At 35.3% G+C, this 21,041-nt stretch overlaps 1 protein-coding gene across 1 annotated transcript in view; it reads right to left on the reverse strand.

Moving 5' to 3' along the window:
* LOC150107184 (uncharacterized) overlaps window positions 1–21,041 on the reverse strand; it is a 646,985-nt gene that overhangs the window by 264,415 nt on the left and 361,529 nt on the right. The gene's annotated exons all lie outside the window — the stretch shown is intronic.

A 21,041-nucleotide genomic window follows, 5' to 3' on the forward strand; every position in this document is an offset into this window, starting at 1 on the left:
GACCCAAGGTATTTAAACTTCTCCACCTGTCTCATTGGGACTTCACTTACATTTAGAGTGCACTGGGATGGTTGTCTTGAGACCACAAATGTTTCAGTTTTGGCCACACTGATCTTCATTCCGGCGTCTGCACAAACAGCTACAAACCTATCCAGGGTCTGCTGGAGGTCATCTGTGGAAGAGCTAAGCAGAACTAGGTCATCTGCAAAAAGCAGATGTTCAATGCTACATTTTCCAATTCTGACACACTCACTGCCTCGGCTGTGCCTATCAATCCAGTCCATAAATATTATGAAAAGGAGGGGTGACAGACCCCCCCCCCTTGGCGGACAGACTTTGTGCTGTTTACCCTGACACAAAACTCTGGGCATTCATACAGGGACTTGGTGGCAGCTAATAGTTGACCATCCACTCCATACTACTTGCCAAAGCTTATCCCAAGGAACCCGGTCATATGCCTTCTCCAAGTCCACAAAACATGTGTAGACATTCTTGGCATATTCCCAAGATTTCTCAAAGACTTGCCTTAGAGTGAAGATTTGGTCAGTTGTGCTTCTACCAGGACGAAAGCCACATTGTTCTTCCTGGAACTTTGACTCAACTATGCTCCTGCACCGTCTTTCCAAGCACTTAGCATACACTTTCCCAGGCAGGCTGAGCAGAGAGATGCCACGATAGTTACTGCAATCCTTCTGGTCTCCCTTCTTAAAGACTGGTATTATTATGCCTGTCTGCCATTGCTTTGGTGCTCGCCCAGATATCCAAGCAGCCTGACACACTCAAGTCAGCCAGAGAACACCGTCTCGATTTAAGGCTTTTAGCATTTTGGGCCAAATTTCATCATCGCCAGCAGCCTTGCCCGATTTTAGCGATTTTATTGCTAAATGGACCTCTTCTGCTGTGAGACTAGTCATTGCCCCAATCTGCACCTCTTGGATGTCCACAACTGCTGGGCCACCCAGGTTAAGAAGGCTCTCAAAGTATTCCCTCCATCTGTGGAGGATATCCTTCTCGGTTGTTAAAAGTGCACCTTCAGAGGCCTTAATTACCCTTGCTGTGCACGATTTCCTCCCTCGAAGGCAGCGGATAGTCTGCCAGAATACTTTGTTTGTATTTGCATAGGATGAATCTAATCTTTCTCCAAAGGATTCCCAAGCCTTCTGCTTTGCTGTCTTTACTGCCTTAGCAGCAGCTTTTCGTGCCTCAGCATACTGCAAACACATCTCAGGTGACCTGACTCTAAGTAAAAATTATAATAAAATGTCAATTTAATTTCATACAAACGAAAATAAGTCCTTATAAAAGGTTGTGTCCTACATGGAATTTGATGCCAAGTCTTACTGCCCAAAGGGCTATCAATAATAATTGAGACATGGAGGCTCATTACAGCAAAATAATGAACTTATGCATGTTTTCAAAACCAGACGGTTGTAGTTTTTTGAAAAAACAGGTGTGAGCAGAAAAACAAAGGTAGATGAAATGAAAGAGAAAGTTGAAAAGTTAGTTCAGCATAATTTACTCTAACTGCTTGAGGGTTTATAATCTTAAAGGAAATGGAGAAATAATGGTAGGCAGTTCAGCAAATAGTGCCCATGAAAATAAATCTAGGGTGCATAAACTTTGCTGGGTTATTTTCAACTGAAGGTGGGTTAGTTGGTTGGTTGGTGATTTACTGGCACAAAGGCAGCAAAGGTCACAGCAATATGAAACATAATGATAAATAATAAATCGATAAATTAGTAAATAATGTTATGTACAAAAAACAAAGTTTAAAAAATTAAGCAATGTCATATCTACACATAAATAGCATTCATGATCAAATGTGTTTGTATCAATTAATTTTTTGTAATTACTTAAAAATTTCATGCAGTTTAAATTAAATTAGACTTGTGAAGAAATTATATTCTTGTTTAATCCTTCATTCATGCATAAGCAAACCAAATTTGTATGTGAAATATCTTCATAACTAGGTTACTTATACAAAGAGGCTGATGACTTCACATTAACTGCCTTATTATCCCCTAATGCAAAGCACACTTTCTTTAGGAAGTGTATATTTCTATGCATTATGGGAAAGGTCAATACTCAGTTGACCTTTCCCATAATGCATAGAAAGTTTTGACCTTTCTTGGCATGTCTAATTTACTTTCTACAACTATTTATGCTGATGGAGTCTGACAAGATATTTGCCTGAGTGTATATGGGGCTAAGCCAGATTGGTAAAAAGTGTAACTTTCCCTTGCAGATAAGTACACTTGGACCCATAATCAAGCATTGAACACAGAAGTGCACAATAAAGGAAAAGCATGGAAAATAAATCTGCACCCTATTCTATAAAAGATAGTGCAAAGGATATTCAATGCCCTTTTATATTTTTCTCTTAGTTGATGAATGTGCATAAGGAATGCAAGTTTATGTCAAAAATGAGTCCTAAGAACTTAGCCTCTGCTACTAATACCAGAATATCAGTTTGTCCTTTCATTAACTTTGGGTTTGAGTAGATAATGCATCTTTGACAGAAGAACACAGACACTTTTTTCTGCTGAAAACTTTAACCCATTACTAAGAGTCCATAAGCAGTAATGATTGATTACCTATTGAAATTGCCTTTAATGACACCAGAATAACAGTGTATTGTTAGGTCATCAACATCTAACCCCTCTCCCTGAGACCTACATTAGACATCTTTTAATATATAATAGTTCTAGGCTATGTCATAAGCTTTTCCATGTCAAAGAACAATGAAATCAGATGTTCTTAGTTCAGGAATGCATCTCATATACATGTTTCTAAATGGACCAAATGGTATATTGTTGAACGATGTCTACAAAAGCTGCATTCTATATATTAGATATTATATACTACATTGCTTTCTAAATACCATAAGCCTGTCATTTACCATTTTCTCCAAAATGGTAAATGACAGCTAGTCAGAGCAATAGATCAGTAAATGGTTTCTTAGGGATGGATCTTTTCTTGGTTTTGAAATAACAATGATGGCTGATTTATGGCATACATCCAAAAATTCCTCTTTGGTAAATGTTCTGTTATACAGTAAGAGAAAGAGATCCACTGATGGTGGAAAATGTTTTATCATCTTGCAGCCCTAAAAGAATACTGTGTAAACTTTAAAATGCACTATTTTTAGGAGAATTCATCAAAATTCAATCCAAATTTGAATTGAATTTTGATGAATTGTGAAGAAGCTACTGTAATTACAATTATGATATTTGGCTATAGTGAAGTTTATAATGTTCATTTACATATATTCAGTGAAACTGTCAAAAATTGTCACTTAAGGATTCCAGGGTCACTCAAAAAGATGATTTTGTCAGTTGTGACAGTATTTTTCATCATTATCATCATCATCATCATCATTATTACCATCAAATTCCTGATGTGTACCCTCAAGGGGTGTACAGGATATGATATAACTACATGAAAAACTTACATCATTACTAATTTCCTATCTACAATTTTTCTCCAAATCAATCTGTTACCTATCAAGACTCCAACATCATCTGACATTATATTTATATCTTCTAAGGCACATTTTACTGTATCAATCGACCTATATCTTAGTGTTCCTCTGGGTCTTCTTCCTGCCAACCTGGCAGAGAACACTTGTTTTGCTAATTTTTCATTGCCCATTCTGTTTAAATTACCATACCACCTGAGATTAGCTCTGCTAACACATTCGTGGATACTAACAATATCAAGTTCTTTCCTAACATCCCCATTTTTAATATGATATTGCCAATGATGCCATCTGTTCACACCCCTAATCTTTCTCAGGACTCTCATATCTGCAGTCTCCGGTCTATGGTCAAGTGTTTTATTTCTAACCCAGCCATCAGATCCATAACTTAATATTGGTTTGAACACTTCTTGTATATATACAGCTAATTTAGTGGTTTGACTAATTTCTCTCTTATTCCATATAAAATTATTCAGTTGACTCCTACCATACAAGCTTTGTTGATTCTGTTGTCTATTTCCATATTTAATTTACCATCTTCACTAAAAATCGTGCCTAAGTAGCTGAAATGTTCTATAAGTTATCCATTCACAATACAGTTGATATTTACAATGCTTCTGCTTATTTTCATTGTCTTGTTATTCCTAACTTTCCTACCATATCTATTAGAACAGTTACTTAATTTAGTCAAGAAAACTTGCAGACTTGTAGCAGATCCGCATAAAGCGAAGAGCTGAAATTAACATCTCCAATTTTGATATCAGGTTTAATACCACCTTTCTTCATAATGTGATCCATATACATAATGAATAACAGAGGTGATAATAATGTGCATCCTTGTCTGACATCAGATTTAACATAAAACTATCTTCCTGTATTTCCTTCAATTCTAACTGCTGACTTATAACTCAAATAGAAACTAAGTATTGCTTGACATAATGCTCCATTGACACCATATAACTGTAACATATTGAATAGCTGCTCTCTTGGCACCTTGTCATATGCCTTTTCCACATCTACAAAACTTAAATACAGATCTTTATTATATTCCCATGATTTCTAAACTATTTGTCATAAAGTGAAAATCTGATCCTGACAGCCTCTGTTTGGCCTGAATCCAGCTTGTTGTTCAGCAAGCTTTTCTTCCACAATCCTTTTCAACCATTTCTCAAGTATACTTGTGTAAATCTTACCAGAAACACTCAGTAGAGTAATATCTCTGTAATTTTCACATTCCGTTTTATTTCCTTTTTATATATGGGTACTATGAGAGTTCTACTCCAATCATCCGGAATTCACCCCTCTGTCCAGGCCTTCTGAACTATGCAGTGCACCACTGTAAGACTTTTATACCTCCATGCTTGAGCATTTCTGACCGAATATCATCTACCTGATGCCTTTCCACATTTCAGGCTTTTGATGGCTTTTTCTACTTCAAATATGGATACATATTCCTGATTGCATTCATGATTTTTACTACCATGTTGTCACTGATTGTTTCATTTAGCAATTTTTTGAAGTAATTACTCCATACTTCAAGGATATCTTTTCCTCCAGTTTTCATGTCACTTTTATCATTTGTAATTCCCAGCACTCTTTCTTCCATTTCTGAGCTTCTTCAACAACCTCCAGGATATCTTGCCACCTTCTTGATATTTATTTTCTATGTTCTTACCAAAGTCCTCCCATGACCTTTGTTTGGCTAGTTGTACACAGTGTTTAGCTTTCTTACATTTGTCTCCGTATTCTCTAAGAGCACATGGTGACTTCTTTGCCAGGAACTTTTGATATGCTTTCTTCTTTTCCTTCACTGCCCTTTAACTTCCTGTGTCCACCATGGAGTCCTAATTTTTCTATACTTGCAGACCTCACGACATGCCTCTCTGGCTGAATCAATCAATGTTTTCTTCAGGGCTTGCCACTGAATCTCCAAGGTTTGGTTCCTGTTCTCAAACTCTTTCAATTTTTCTTCAATAATGTTTATGTATTTTAGTCTACAGTTCACATCTGAGAGCTGCTTAACTTTTATTTGCTTTAAAACTTTCTTACATTCTTCTTTTCAAATGCTCTCCGAATTTTCCCAAACTATTTTTGAACGTCTGACAATCATTTCCTACTTTGCTATTAAGATTCCTAACAAGGACCAACTTTTCCTTTTTTCATTGTGTCAGTTGCTTTCTCTAAAGCCTTAAAATATTCATCCACTTCTAAATTAGTACAAACTTCTGTGGAACCATAGGCACAAATAAGTCTCATTGTCCAGTTCCTCATTCTGATATTTGCCCACATCATTATTTGTCTATGGGTGCAATCTCATGAAGATGTCACTGAGTCTTCTACTGCACTGGTATGAGAAAATAAAAGAGCTATTTTCAGCCCCCCCACCAAAGAATGGCAGCTCTTATTCATTTCTACAAAAGTTGAGTTTGAGTTTCACTTTTTTGTTTTTTTTCCGTATCAAAAATCCAGGATGATAAGATGTTACTTAGATTCTAGTAAAGCATTCCCGTAATGCCTGCAATTGCTTCAGCAATTACACATCCTTTATGTTCTAGGACAGACGAATGGTGTTCTACATCTACCCTTCATTTTTCAGATCATATCCCATACAACTTTGCACTTGTCCTGGTTGTATAATTGATACTGATGTAAACTTGATGCATAACTGTTTTGGACTCTGATATCTAATATAACATATTTGGCCTGACAATGTTTGAAACCTATAAGATTTGATGTGGTAGGGTTGTTGCAAAATATACCCCATGCTTGACTCTGATTTGATTTTTTTTTTTTGTCACTCTGGGTTCCACCATGACTTTGGACAGAATGGGAATCGAGATAATGATTTTGGTATTGCAGTTGTTGCTGCCTGGACAATATACTTTGCAACATACATCACTGCTTCAATAATGGGTGTCTGGCTTACTGCTTCAGCATTACATTTTATGAGACAGGAAAAACATTCCAGTCCATCTACGACATCATCAGATGTTGTATGGTCCGGTTGCTCAGTGATGTGTGACACCAGTCCTTGCCAGGTGGTTCTGCTGTATGCTTTTCTGAAGGCTTCACTTCTCTGCAGATCAGTGTCACATCAGACACCATCTATCTATCTATCTATCTATCTATCTTAATGACAGTCTATCCCCTTTCTCCAGGAACTTTACTTTTTAGTGCTGTTTTGAGAAGCTCTCCTTCCATTCAAGGGCTTGCAGAACAATTTAAATATTCTATCAGTTTAATGTGGAGAAATGTAAAGTTATGCATTTTGGGATAAATAGTTTACAAGCCATGTATTACATTGATGGACTGTACTCCAGGAAATAGATGAAGTTAGAGATTTAGGGGTGGTGGTAGATAGAGAGTTAAAGTTTAGAAGACATATTGCCTAAGGTTACCCATAAGATTACATATATACTGAAGAACATACAGGGGTATCTCGCTAATATCCGAACTAATAAAAACCGTGCTCGTTCGAATTAGCGAATTTCTCCCCAAGAGACAACAATAACTAGTGTTTAAGACAAAAATAATCAGATTCTAATGGTATATCAATGTAATTCTGTAAATAAATTAACGGATAGAAAAAAGCTACTTTACTGTAATGTAAAACAAAAAAATAATACAGTACACAAGTTTATTTCAGTAAAAAATTTAATTTGTATGTATATGTACCTATATTGTTGAGGATTCTGATTTAATAAAATTGCATAGTTCAGTACGTAACTTAATTTACATAAAAAATATCACTTTCTTGTACACAACACAAAAAGTTTCAGAAAATAACACAAAAAAAAGTTTTTTTTATTTCTTTGTAAAAAAGTCACTGATATTCTTTTGCTTCTTTGAAGCTAAACTTTTTTAGAATGCTTCTTCTCGGAGCTGCATTAGCAAACAAAATTTTGAGGAATGGTGTATCATTCTACTTAGCGCATTCTATACACACATTAAAACTATCAGCTGCCTCTTCATGTTTTACTTTTTTCTCTTCTAATTCATTCTGTAGCGTCATATTTATAACTTCATCATCTGATTTGATTTCGAATTCACATTCGGTTCTACCTGTAATCGATTTTACAACATCTGTTTGTGAAATTTCAACATCTGGATTTATATTTTTAATCAAATGATGCACGTTTTGAATTTCCTCTTTTTGTGTATATTTGTGATTCATGCCGACAATACAGCACGTACTATACAGTATAAAAAAAGCAAAAGTGAATACACAATAAATCAAAATAGTCTTCCAGTATAACCGTACAATCGATCGACAGTATGAAAAAAATACTGTACTGTAATAATAATAAAATAAATAATAATAGTTAAAATAATAATTATTAAATAAAAATAATAGTACACAAAATAATAATACATAATAAATAAAACTTTTTTCTTTCAAACTGCAGTTCGGATTACTGGAGGGTTCGGACTAAAGAGGTTCAGATTAGCGAGATACCACTGTATTAACAAGTAGAGATAAGGAAGTTTTCATTCCTATTTATAAGGCTTTGATACACCACATCTGGATTAATGTCTCAAGTGTAGTCCTCTGGGTTTCTTGAGAATGAGGAAGTGGTGGAGAGGATTGAGAGGCGAGTGACCAAAATGGTGAGCGGCATGTGGAATCTTCCCTATGAGGATAGATTGAAGGTGTGTGGAATGCAGAAGTTGGTTGATAGGAGAAAAAGAGGGGATATGATAGAAACATTTAAGTTGCTTAAAGGATTTTATAGGATAGATGCAGGGGAAATGTTTCAGCATTTGGCTAGAGGGAGCAGAACAAGGGGAGGGGGGGGGGTCATCCCTGGAAGTTGAATAAAGGTGTTGTCAGTAGGGGGTTTTTTGCTTGGAGAGTGGTGAATGAGTGGAATGAGTTGCCACAGTCATTTGTGAGTGCTTTTTCTGTTAATATGTTCAAAGAGAGGTACAATAGATTGCGTGGATAGATTGGGTCTCCCATGATGGGTCTTAAGACTCCATGGAGTATAATAATGATAATAATAATAATACTTCTTTCAATCAGGCTTGTCAATTTTCCATATACAGTAAAACCCCAATTTTACGTTCCCGCAATTTGCGTTTTCCTGCCATTTATGTCATTTTCCATTGGTGCCATCTTAAGACCTATTTATGATATATCGTTTTCCCACCATTAACAACTTGATGTGGACATTATGTCCCATGATTTGCGGTTTTTTCTAGGGTGGCAACACTGATTTTCGAATCGATTTCCTCTCATTCAAATCAATTTCTGCGGAAATCTGTGCATTTCTGTTCCCAAATGGCATTGCTTTCGGCTGTAGTTACCGTTTCTGCCAAAACGGTGACTTGCACGCTTGCAGCAGTGATGTAATGATGAGAGATACCATGATTTTTCAATCACAGTACGGATTGATACCGTGAAGTTTTCATATCAGTTTTAAAACTGTCAGTAGCTCATCGCACCCGTATAGTGTTGTGATGTGATTTCACGTTCACAGTGCTGTTTGAAATCGTGAAAAAGGATCATACACAAATTGTGAAATCACATTCGTACTTCTACCAAGTAACAGTTGTTACTCGTGAATATTAGATATCAGTGAATAAACCACAGTTCGTGAAATATTGCAGTGTTGGTGTTTGTAGTCACAATTCAGAAACACATGGTATATTGCAGAATTTCTGCTAAGTAATTTAGCATGTGCTAGTTGCTTTCAAGTTGCGGTGGTAGATAATCCATGCTAGTAACATGGAGAAAAAAGACAGAAAATGTATTTCGGTAGAAGAAAAGATGGCAATTCTGCGACGTGTAGATTGGCATGCCGGAACAAGTGTCCAATTAGCAAAAGATCTTGGACTCTCTGTGTCCACTTTGAACACGATAGTAAAAAACAGGTCAAGCACTGAACTCAATGCAAAGCAATCTGGAGCTGTGTCAAAAAAACGAAAATATATCTGGACAATGACATACAATGAATTGGATAAACCTGTGGAGGAGTGGTTTGTTTCTACGAGAGCATCGGGTATTCCAGTAGATGGCACTCTACTCCGAGCGAAAGCTCTTGAATTTGCTGCAAGGTTGGGGATTAATGGTTTTACTGCATCAAATGGATGGATTGATCGTTTCAAGACGCGTCACAATATTTTGTATAATCAAGTGTGTGGAGAAAGTAATAGTGTTGCAGGGGAAACTGTAAACCAGTGGAAACATGAACTAAAGCCTATTATTCAGGACTACGAACCAAAAATATTTTCAAGGTTGATGAAACTGGGCACTTTTATAACATTCTGCCAAGTAAAACATTGTGTTTTAAAGGATAGAAGTGTCATGGTGGAAAACTCAGCAAGTAGAGGGTAACTGTTTTACTCATGGAGAATGCTGATGGATCAGAAAAATTACCTCCACTGGTAATTGGTAAATTTAAAAAGCCAAGGTGTTTTAAGAATGTGAAAAATCTGCCTACTAAGTATGATGCCAACAGCACAACATGGATGACCAGCAGCATCTTCACATCCAACATGCATGCTCTGGATGCTAAAATGAGGGCAAATCACCATAAAATACTACTACTACTGCAAGACAAATGTCCTGCATGCCCTGAAGATCTGCAGCTCAGAAACATTAGTGTTCTTTCCTTCTAATTGTACAAGTGAGCTTCAGTCATTAGATCTGGGCATCAATCATGCATTTAAATGGAAATATAGAAAAATGCTTGTTGAAAAAGCTGTGTTTATGCATGATAATGGTATGGACCCAAAATAAATGACAATCCTTGATGCCATGCATTATGTGGCCAAAGCATGCATGTGACTCCTGAAACCATACACTGTTTCCGGAAGGCAGAAGTTACGTTTGTGGAAGAGGAGGAACAACTACAGGAGGAAGAAGAAAATATGTCAGAGCCCAACAACTGGTATGTGATGGATGAGTCCCTCATTTCAAGACTATGTTGATATTGGTGTGATCACATCAATGGTACCAAGTGTAGAAAACATCCTTTCCAACCACCTCAGTGAAGAAGAAGTGGTTGAAGAATAATGTGATCAAGAACCTACCATCCCTACTAGTAAAGAAGCAATGAAAGCTATCTCTGTTTTGAGGCAGTATATTGCAGGTGCATCAGGAGATGATGGGGCATTTAATGCCTTATACACTGTGGAGAGGCAGGTGGAATTTATAAGAGTGCAGAAAAAGCAAAAACAATCAACAATTAAAGATTTTTTTAAATAGATAAATGTAAGTATTGTAAATTCATTTATTAAATTTTGTAATCTAGTATGTAGTCACATACTAGCAGTAAGTCATCTTTTAGCCTTTTGTTTAATGTTTTTTACATTTCCTGCTATTTAAATTTTTTTTCCCATCAGTCTTAAGTGTAAAAAAGGGGTTTTACTATATATATATATATATATCTGTGCAAGAGAACATGATTCCCGTGAGGATAGTGAATGTCACAGGAAAATGATCACTTCAACATATGTTCTCTTAGGCATATGGAAGACAGTATTGCATTCATTATTAACACAGGAGATATCATTTGTGTTGTTATCACTTCTAGAGCAGTATTCAGCTGGACATCCTGGAAATTGGTATATGTTGTCCAACACTAGGATCATGATTCCACCACAGGAGGATCATCCCTAGTTCTGTCATTACAAATAATAGTGAAATGCCTCAAAGTGAAGTCCTCCATCTATTCATTGGACATCAACAGATGATGTATGGTCACTCAGATGCACGGTGATGTGCTACACCAGTCCTCATTATGTGGTCCTTGACAAGGACTAGTGTGGATGGTATGTCTGGAGTGGCTGACCTTCAGAGACGGTCTACCCCTTCCTCTTTTTCCAGGACCTTTACCTTCTATTACTGTTGTGAGAAGTCCTCTTTCTATTCTTTCAAAGTGTCCAACATATTTCAACTTTTTTCTGCCATTAATCTCAAGGATCCTTACCATTCTACTTTAGGTGTAGTCCTCACTGGTTTTAAATATGTATCTGTAGATCATGGATGAAAGCTGTGAGCCCTGGGGTACACACACACTTCAGCACTGTTAAACGGAACCCATCAAACATCAGATGGAATAAATGACCAGAGAAGAAACTGGTAACTCAACTGCAAGAGGCTAGCCATAAGATGGTAGTTTGGCAAGTAGGCATTTATGCCAGATCTAAAAGCAAATGATTCACAAATCAAACTACATGAGTTTTTCCAAACCATTCTATGTCTTGTTTACAAACAGCAATATTGGCTAGTAGATCTGAGGATAAAGAGTAGCAGAATTTATATTTATGTCCTTCACTCTCTCCCCAGTGTAGTCAAGAATTTATTGATTTTACTATTATTTTCTTGAGAATTGAGGTGTCAACAGTAGAATTAATTTGATAGTTGTTTTTTTTTTTTTAATAGGCTAAATATAGACTTGATTCCATGCTGCAGGTCAGATATTAATTCTAGAGCACAAGTTATGATCACAATCGTCAGGGAAGAGATATCATAACCAGGACACATTTTTCCTATTCAGGATTCTTTTGATATCTTCCCGGGGGGGGGGGGGGGCAAGAAAGAAAGACGTGAAGCGTGTATGAATAGGATATGTTTTTATCAGGATGATTTTAAAGAACATCATATGAAAGAAGATACCAGGAATATACAATTTTCAAGAATTCCCAATATCTTACTCAATAACAGAGTATTTGAAAGAGTTAGAAAGGAAGACTCATGCTAAGAGGTCAGCCTTAATACTGGGTGATGTTCCGATAGTACTACCTGGATGTCACAAGAAATGGAAGATTAGAAAGATAAAATATCCTCAACGCACTGAAGAGTGCATTGAGGATATTTAATACTCAATGTACTGGAGAGTGGCTAAAATGTTTGACTGCTGAACGAGCTGAAGCATTTGGTACTTTCAACTTCCAGCGTGGATTTGTTGATGGCATGTGTGCAGCTCTTATGAACTGCAGTGTATGATGTCAAGCGTAATGCTGAAGTTTCTGTCTCAAAACCAGTCGTGATATGCAATTTTTTTTTTTTTTTGACTTGCACATATTGGAAAATGAAAGTCTTCATTCTTGGAAGAATCATTTTATTTATTGAGTCATAACATGTGTTTAGATCAAAAGAGCAGAAAAGAGGAGAAATCACACAGGTCATCCTATTTGGCACCAGTGGAGTGCAAAGGATATGAGACAGAGTGGATGAACAACACTCCATAAAATAAGAAACTTGGAAAACATTCTAATGCGAGTTACCAAGAGGAGAGTTGCATCTATATATTTTGAAGGATAACTGGTTAAGAAAAAGTCAATGATGTTGGGAATATAATAAGGCTTACATTAGTGAACGAATTAATCCAAAGAAGACGAATTTTTGTCAAAGTTTTGGTTTTTGTTTCACTTCACAATAATTTTGGATTTGATTTCAGTTTGCTATTTCCAGTTTTGTTTTAGTTCACGATTTTGGTTGAGTTCTGCATGTTTTAACTGTCTCTATGATGTTTATTAATAGTGTTGTGCGTTTTTAATAGTGTAAACAAGTTGACATTCGTAGTGTTTTATTCATTTTGTGTAGTTATAAAATGGATACATCTCCAAGAAGGTGTTCAAAAATATGTACTCTTTCTCATCACACATCCATGACTCAAAGACAAATTGTCCATGAGTGTGGTGTTTATATGGGTACTGTTAATGCAATTTTAAAGAGGTTTAGAAGAGACAGGTACCTTTTCTTCTGACAGAAAAGGCAAACTGCACTTACTGCCGTGGACTTAAATAGAGACTTGGCAGCTAGTGGAATTAATGTTTCTGACATGACAGTTATCAAAGATTGTTGGAAAGAGGGAGGACTGCCCACAGACCAAAAAAGAGAAGTGGAAGAAAGTCATATTCTCAGATGAGAGCCATTTATAAGGACTTCTCCCACCCACTTTCAACAAGCTACTAAACACCCAGCTAAAAAAATGTTCTGGGGTTGTTTTACACATGACGGTCCTGGATCACTTGTGTCTGTTGATGGTATGATGAAAAGTGACCATAAAATATTGAAGAAAAGAATGGTCTCACAGATCCAAAAAGACAAAGAACTTATCTTCCAACAACATCTTGCTCCATGCCACACTTCAAAAACAGTGAAAGAGTTTCTCAAAAATCACAACATCCAATTGCTTCAGTGGCCAGGTAACTCTCTGACATTATGCAAGAGAAAATTTGTGGGACACAGTGAAAAAGATATTTGGAAAATTAAATTGTGATACAAAGGATAACTTAATACAATCCATTATAAAAGTATGGTTTCGAGATGCAGAAATAAGAAAAATGTGTTAATGAACTCATTAGAAACAGAGGAACATATATAAATTATTAGGTGAAGTTGAAGTTAAATTTTGTAAGGCATCGGTATATGGTAGGCGTGAATCTACTAGAATTAAGGTGAATGGAGGAGTTCCCCAGCGATCAGTTCTTGTACCTTGTTGTTCAATCTATACATTAATGACATTAGGAAGGGCGTGACAGCAGATGTTCAATTATTTGCTGATGATGCAAAGATAGACAGGTCAGTAGTATCCATAATTGTAATTCAGCATTTAGAGAATGATTTGAATAAGATGGAACAGTGGACATGTGATCATGGCTGTCAATTCAATGTTAGGAAGCATAAAGTTATGCACTTTAGTGTGATGTGATTGATATCCAATAGCACATATTGGTAGAATTATGTTACAAGAAATTGATAAGACTTGGGATCTTGGAGTTATGGTTGAATAGGAAATTGCACTTCAAATGTCACATTGAAAAAAAAACTGCAAACATAGCTCAGAGGATAATTATAATGTTGAAATGATTGTTAACATGTTAGGATAAGGAAGCAATTTTGCTTTTTTACAAGGCCTTGATACGATATCCACCTGGACAGATTTGGTCACCTGGTTTCGAAGGAGATAAAGAAATTTGGAAAGGGTACAAAGAAGAGTAACAAAGATGATATTGGAATTAAGGAATACAATTATGAGGACAGATTGAGGATGCATGCACTATAGACATTGGAAAACAGAAGAAAGAGGAGTGATAAAGGTGAATTCAGAAGATAGAGGTCTATAATCTACTGAATGGATGTTATATGATATTGTCTGATGAAATTTTTCATTATATGGAAGGTGGGGATAGAACAAAGGGCCATCTGTGGAAATTAAGCTTGTGTGTGGTTAAAAAAAGAGTGAGAGCTAGATTTTTCTCTCACAAAGTAGTGAGTGAATGGAATAATTTGTCTGTTGAAGTGGTGTTGAATCCAGTGTAAATGTGTATAATTCTGCTTTGACATCTGGTGTGGGTGATCTATGGCCTCCCTCAATGGGTCCTTGATCCCCTGAGGGCTCTAATAATACAATAGATACTGTTTATTGTCATCACTTTGGGACCGTCACTTTTCGATAACAATAACTGGTTGATAACATTAAGCAAAGGATAAAAAAATTGCATCATATATTTCAAAATATTATAAACAACTTTTTAATAAACAACAACATAAAATTTATTTTAAAATCTTATCTAGTGTTGTATGTTTGAATATGTTCACGAATAAACTGCTCATACTCATAATGCCTTTCCAAATTTGTTGCTCTATGTTGCACACTACGATGAAGTATTAATAGAGCTTGTTGCATCTGGGCATTAGTTGGAGGAGCTTCTAAAATTTGTTCTTCTATACTTGTATTAGGTTCACTTTCTTCTATTACTTTAAAGTTCTCATCAGAAGAAGCAGCTTTACATATTTCAGACACTGTCATTGTAGCCACCACTTCAACGTTGTTATCAATATCCAAACAATTTTCAAATTCTTCTTTTAACATGCCATCTGAGATTTTATCAAAAATTTCACTTGTAAGATATTCAAATTCTTTGGAAGAAGGAGTTTCAGAGTTTATCTTAAAAAATCCACCTTTTTTGGAAACACTTTTTGATAGTCTTCTCTGAGACTTGCTTCCATGACATTGCTACCAAATGCATCAATAAGGGAAATCTTTTTGTAATTGCACTTGCATCAGATTAGTCTTTTAATATAATCAAGTTCAGCTATAATTCTAGCATGAACTTCCCTGTGATAATAAGCTTTAAAAGTTTGTATGATGCTTGGTCACATGGTTGAATTAGCAATGCAGTGTTCAAAGGGGCAAGAAAATTACTTTGATGTTTTTTAACGATAAATTGTTTCTGTTTGCAGTGCAGTTGTCTACTAACAAGACAATTTTTCGCTTTTGTTTCAGATCCTACTTAACTAACCAATTGTTGAAAATGGCATTAGTAATCGAAGCATTTGCACTAGAACAGTAGTCAACAGGCAAAGTTTAGACACCTTTAAAACATCGAGGATTTTTACATTTTCCAATCACTAGGTGCTCTCGTTTCTCATCTTTCATATTAGCAACAACAAAGAACTATCACTCGCTCTTTTGAAGATTTAAATCCTTTAGTACTTTCAAGTTTAAACAAATAAGTATGCTCAGGCACTGCATGAAAATAGAATCCTGTTTCATCTGCATTGTAAATATCCTTGGTAGAATATTCAGCAATAATTTTTGGCCACTTGGTCTTAATCCAAACATCAGCTGATAAAAAAGCAGCACTTTTTTCTTCACTATGAATACACCTGTGCACAACATTCTCTCACTTTTTTCACCTGTTAAACCATCCATCAGTTGTGATGAAATTTTCTTTGCCCATTGTTTTTGAAAGTTCTGCTTTCTAGCACATCAAAGGCATTAATCAATTCTTTTCACAAACATTACTAAACCAAATTTTTAATGCTGATTCAACTTGAGTATCCTTACCAAATTGGGCTCTCTTCTAATCAATGTTCTCATTAGTAAGAGCTGAAGTTTCAATGTTTGATCTGTTTTTTTTTTTTAAGCTTTTACACAAGTGGTTGTGAAATTTTTAAATGTACAGACACACTACAATGTCTCATTCTAGGCAACTCATCACAGCATTCCAAAATTCTTTACTTTTCTTGAAAAGATAAATTTATGTTTTTTTCTTGCTTCTGTCACAATGCTAAGAGCTGTTTTAATAAGCATTTCAAGTCAAATTCACTTACTGAAAGAGAGCACGAAAATAAACTCAAAAAATCACAATTAGACTGTATTTATACCCCCCCTCCCACTGCATTTGCCTGGAAGATATAAGATTTACAGACGAATAAGATTAAAAGAAGATTAACAAAAAGGTCACTTTTGACAAATGTTCTTTGTCAAATTTTCTCCTGATTAACCCGTATTTCTTAGAATTCTGAGATGTAAAAGGCTAAACATTTGAGGATTTTGCTAACAATAACCAGAACTGTGATTATAATAGATGGATTATTTTTAATTCATTTTAAACAGTGTGTTTTGGGACCGACTGATTTTGATAACAATAGCCGAATGATAACATTATCCCGATAAAAATAAATGGATTCTACTGTAATAATATTTCTAGAGAAAAGAGGAGGAAAATAATGAAAGCAATGATTGAAACACATTTGTTTTCTTAGATGCTTTTGTATATAACCATAAAATAGAAATATTGCTACATATTTTATATACAGGAGTACCTCGATTATCGCGGTTATTGTTGCCACGAAAAATATCACAATAATCGAATCTGCGATAATCAGGATAAATAATGCGTGTAAAATGGTGATCAATGCCAAGGATTTTTCAAATCTATTAATTAAATTTTATATATCAAGTAAAAAAGAAACGTGTTAAGTAAAAAATGAAGGTTCATTAAGAAAAACAAGATTATTCTTTAATCTTTATTTATATATAAGAAGTACATACAGTACATACACTTATTCTTTCTTGGATAAAAATTGGTGTAGAGTTGTTTGGTGGAATTTTTTCTTTCTTTTATCTTTGTATAAAACTCGGTAACAACGGATGGAATTTTCAATTTCCTAACGAACTTTCAGTGATCGCCGTTCAAGTTTTTTCTTTAAAATTTTCAGCAATTCTAAACATTTTGTCCATTTCGTTGAGGGTAAATTCCTTTGGTGCCAAGTCAATTTGTTCGTCATTATCATCGATTTGAGCATCGGAAGCACGTTCTCTCTCGAGGTTAATTAGATCTTCATCATCCAGCTCATCATGTGACTGAAGCAGGTCCTGAACATCACCTTTTTCAATTTCTTTTAGTCCTAGATCGAAGCAATAGAGTTTGCAGCGTGGTCTAAAATATGGGGAACAGTTGATTCATTTAGACCATACTCTCTTGCAATTTTGGCTTTGGTTATGTGCTTCATACTTATTTATCATATGCAACTTATCTTCTAAGCTGAACACTCTATGTTTCTTCTTGATAGCTGTAGACTTGAAATCATCCTTGTTTCTTTTAGCATTCATTGTAGGGGTAAATAACAAGAGAAATAAATATCCATATGTACTTCAGGCAAGGGCAGATAGTTATTGGTAAGTGGTGAAAAGGCGCCGTCGGATAAAAACGAAGCGCTACAAGAGAGCGATACCTGGAGAATGGCGACTCGAACTGGTTGCATAGGTAGTGGGCTACATCTCGCAGCCGTGATAATTCGAATTTGGAGCGCAATAATTGGAATTTTGGTATCAAATTACAAACCGCGATAATCGAGGTATTCCTGTATATTTTACTTGGCACAAACACCAACCCATTTATTTCATGCATAATATTTTTAAATGCAAATGTTACATATAAACTCGAAATGAGATCACTTTTGAGATCTTTTCTATATCATACAGACAGTTCAAAAATATTAGTTTACCATGAAAAGTCTACTGAAAAAATTGAATTCGCATGTCATATATGATATGTTACCAAATATGTAAAAATTTGCCCACCCAAAGTGGAAAGGACATGTTGCAAGGTCAAGAGAGCTACCATTAGATGAGCACAACAATACATGATTAGCCTGGTGTGAATGAGTTAGTCATTCAATGGTTATCAGTCAATAAAAATTAATTCATATGTTAGCATTATTATTTCAATTGAATTCTACCTACGCCCACTCCAGTTTATACAGCTGAGAATGAACTTGCACTATAAAGATTCGTATCACACCGAGATGTGTGTGTGAATGTACACATATTGAATTTCAACATGCAAGGGGAAATATTAAGTAAACATTATTTAACAGCATACATTCATATAATTTTAGTCAGTATACATGTTTAACTTTCTAACTGACTGGCAAACATTTTGTTTAATTAAAAAAATACTATATGATAATTTGTATGATAATTTTTAATTTTATTTTTGTATATATATAGTATTACTGCATGACTTGAGAAAAATAATGCATACAGTTGACTTACTACAGATCAGTAACAGGCACAAGAATAGTTTGCTATAGCGGATTTCCTTTAGAACAGTGACATGCCTAAGATATTTTAGTCATGATCAGGGTTTCTAGACTATACTTTTCGCTCACAAAAAGTATGTTTTTAAATATATTTATTTATAAAATGTGCAAACAACTCTGAAATGATTAAGGCAGAGTAAATTTTCAACTGAATTTTCAAGTTCAAATTTCAGCATCATACTTACTTCATCTGTTGTTATAATCACGATATTCTGAATGTCAGTTGTTAAACATTTTCTGGGTATATGAAGTAATCGTATATTAAAAATTTTTTGTCATCTTCATGAATGAACAACAATACGGAAATATCTTTTATTCATCATCAAATTCCTGATATGTACCCTCAAGGGGTGTACAGGATATGATAGTACTATATGAAAAATTTACATCATTACCAACTTCCTATCCACAATTTTCCTCCAAATCAGTCTGTTACATGTCAAGACTCCAACATTATCAGATCTTATATTTCTATTGTCTAAGGCACTTTGAACCGTATCAATCCACCTATATCTTGGTCTTCCTCTGGGTCATTTTCCTGCCAACCTGGCAGAGAACACTTGTTTTGCTAATCTTTCTTCGCCCATTCTGTTTAAGTGACCATACCACCTGAGATTAGATCTGCTAACGCATTCCTGGATGCTAAGAATATATCAAGTTCTTTCCTAATTTCCTTGTTTTTAATATGATATTGCCATTGATGCCATCTGTTCACATCTCAATCTTTCTCAGGACTCTCATATCTGCGGTCTCTAGTCTTTGGTCAAGTGTTTTACTTCTGACCCACTTCTCAGATCCATAAGTTAAAATCGATTTGAACACTGTCTTGTATACTGCTAATTTAGTGTTCCGACTAATTTCTCTCTTATTCCATATGAATTTATTCAATTGATTGCCTACCCTATCAGCTTTGTTGATTCTGTTGTCTATTTCCATATTTAATTTACCATCTTCAGTAAAAATCGTGCCTAAGTAGCTGAAATGTTTTACTTGTTCTACAGGTTCACCGTTCACAACACAGTTGACATTTTCAAGAATTCTACCTATTTTCATTGTCTTTGTCTTTTTAATGCTGACCTTCATACCATATCTATTACAACAGTTATTCAATTTAATCAGAGAATCTTGCAAACTTGTAGCAGATTTATTTAGAAGTATAACATCGTCCGCATAAAGCAAAGATCTGACATTAACATCTCCAATTCTGATATCATGTTTAATACCACTTTCCTTCATAATGTGATCCATATAGATAATGAATAACAGAGGGGATAATGTACATCCTTGTCTCACACCAGTTTTAACATTAAACCATCTTCCTGTACTTCCTTCAATTCTAACTGCTGACTTACAACTCAAATAAAGACTAAGTATTGCTTGATATAATGCCCCATTGACACCATATAACTGTAGCATATTGAATAGCTTCTCTCTTGGCACCTTGTCATATGCCTTTTCCAGATCGACAAAACTTAAATACAGATCTTTGTTATATTCTCATGCTTTCTTCACTATTTGTCGTAAAGTGAAGATCTGATCCTGACAGCCTCTATTTGGTCTGAATCCAGCTTGTTCTTCACCAAGCTTTTCTTCCACAATTCTTCTCAACTGTTTCTCAAGTATACTTGCATATATCTTACCAGGAACACTCAGTAGGGAGATACCTCTGTAATTCTCACATTCAGTTTTATTTCCCTTTTTATATATGGGTACTATTAGAGCTCTACTGCAATCATCAGGAATTCACCCCTCTGTCCAGGCTTTCTGAACTATACAGTGCAGCCACTGTAAGACTTTTATACCACCATACTTCAGAATTTCTGGTCGAATATCATTTACTCCTGCTGCCTTTCCACATTTCAAACCTTTGATGGCTTTTTCTACTTCAAGTATGGATATGTATTCCTGACTATGCCTGTTGAGTGTTTTTTACCACTGTACTATCACTGCTTGTTTCATTTAGCAATTTCTCGAAGTAAATACTCCATACTTCAAGGATTTCTCCCGTTTTCATTTCACCTTTATCATCTCTAACTCCTTTTACAGCACTCTTTTCTCCATTTCTAAGCTTCTTCAACAACCTCTAGAATACCTTACCACCTTCTTGGTATTTATTTTCTATGTTCTTGCCAAAGTCCTCCCATGACTTTTGTTTAGCTAGTTTTACACAGTGTTTCACTTTCTTACATTTGTCTCTGTATTCTTTAAGAGCAA

Source organism: Typopeltis vanoorti, chromosome 4 (assembly GCF_054136105.1).
Source record: "Typopeltis vanoorti isolate ZY-2024b chromosome 4, IOZ_Tvanoo_1.0, whole genome shotgun sequence".
Lineage (NCBI taxonomy): Eukaryota > Metazoa > Arthropoda > Arachnida > Uropygi > Thelyphonidae > Typopeltis > Typopeltis vanoorti.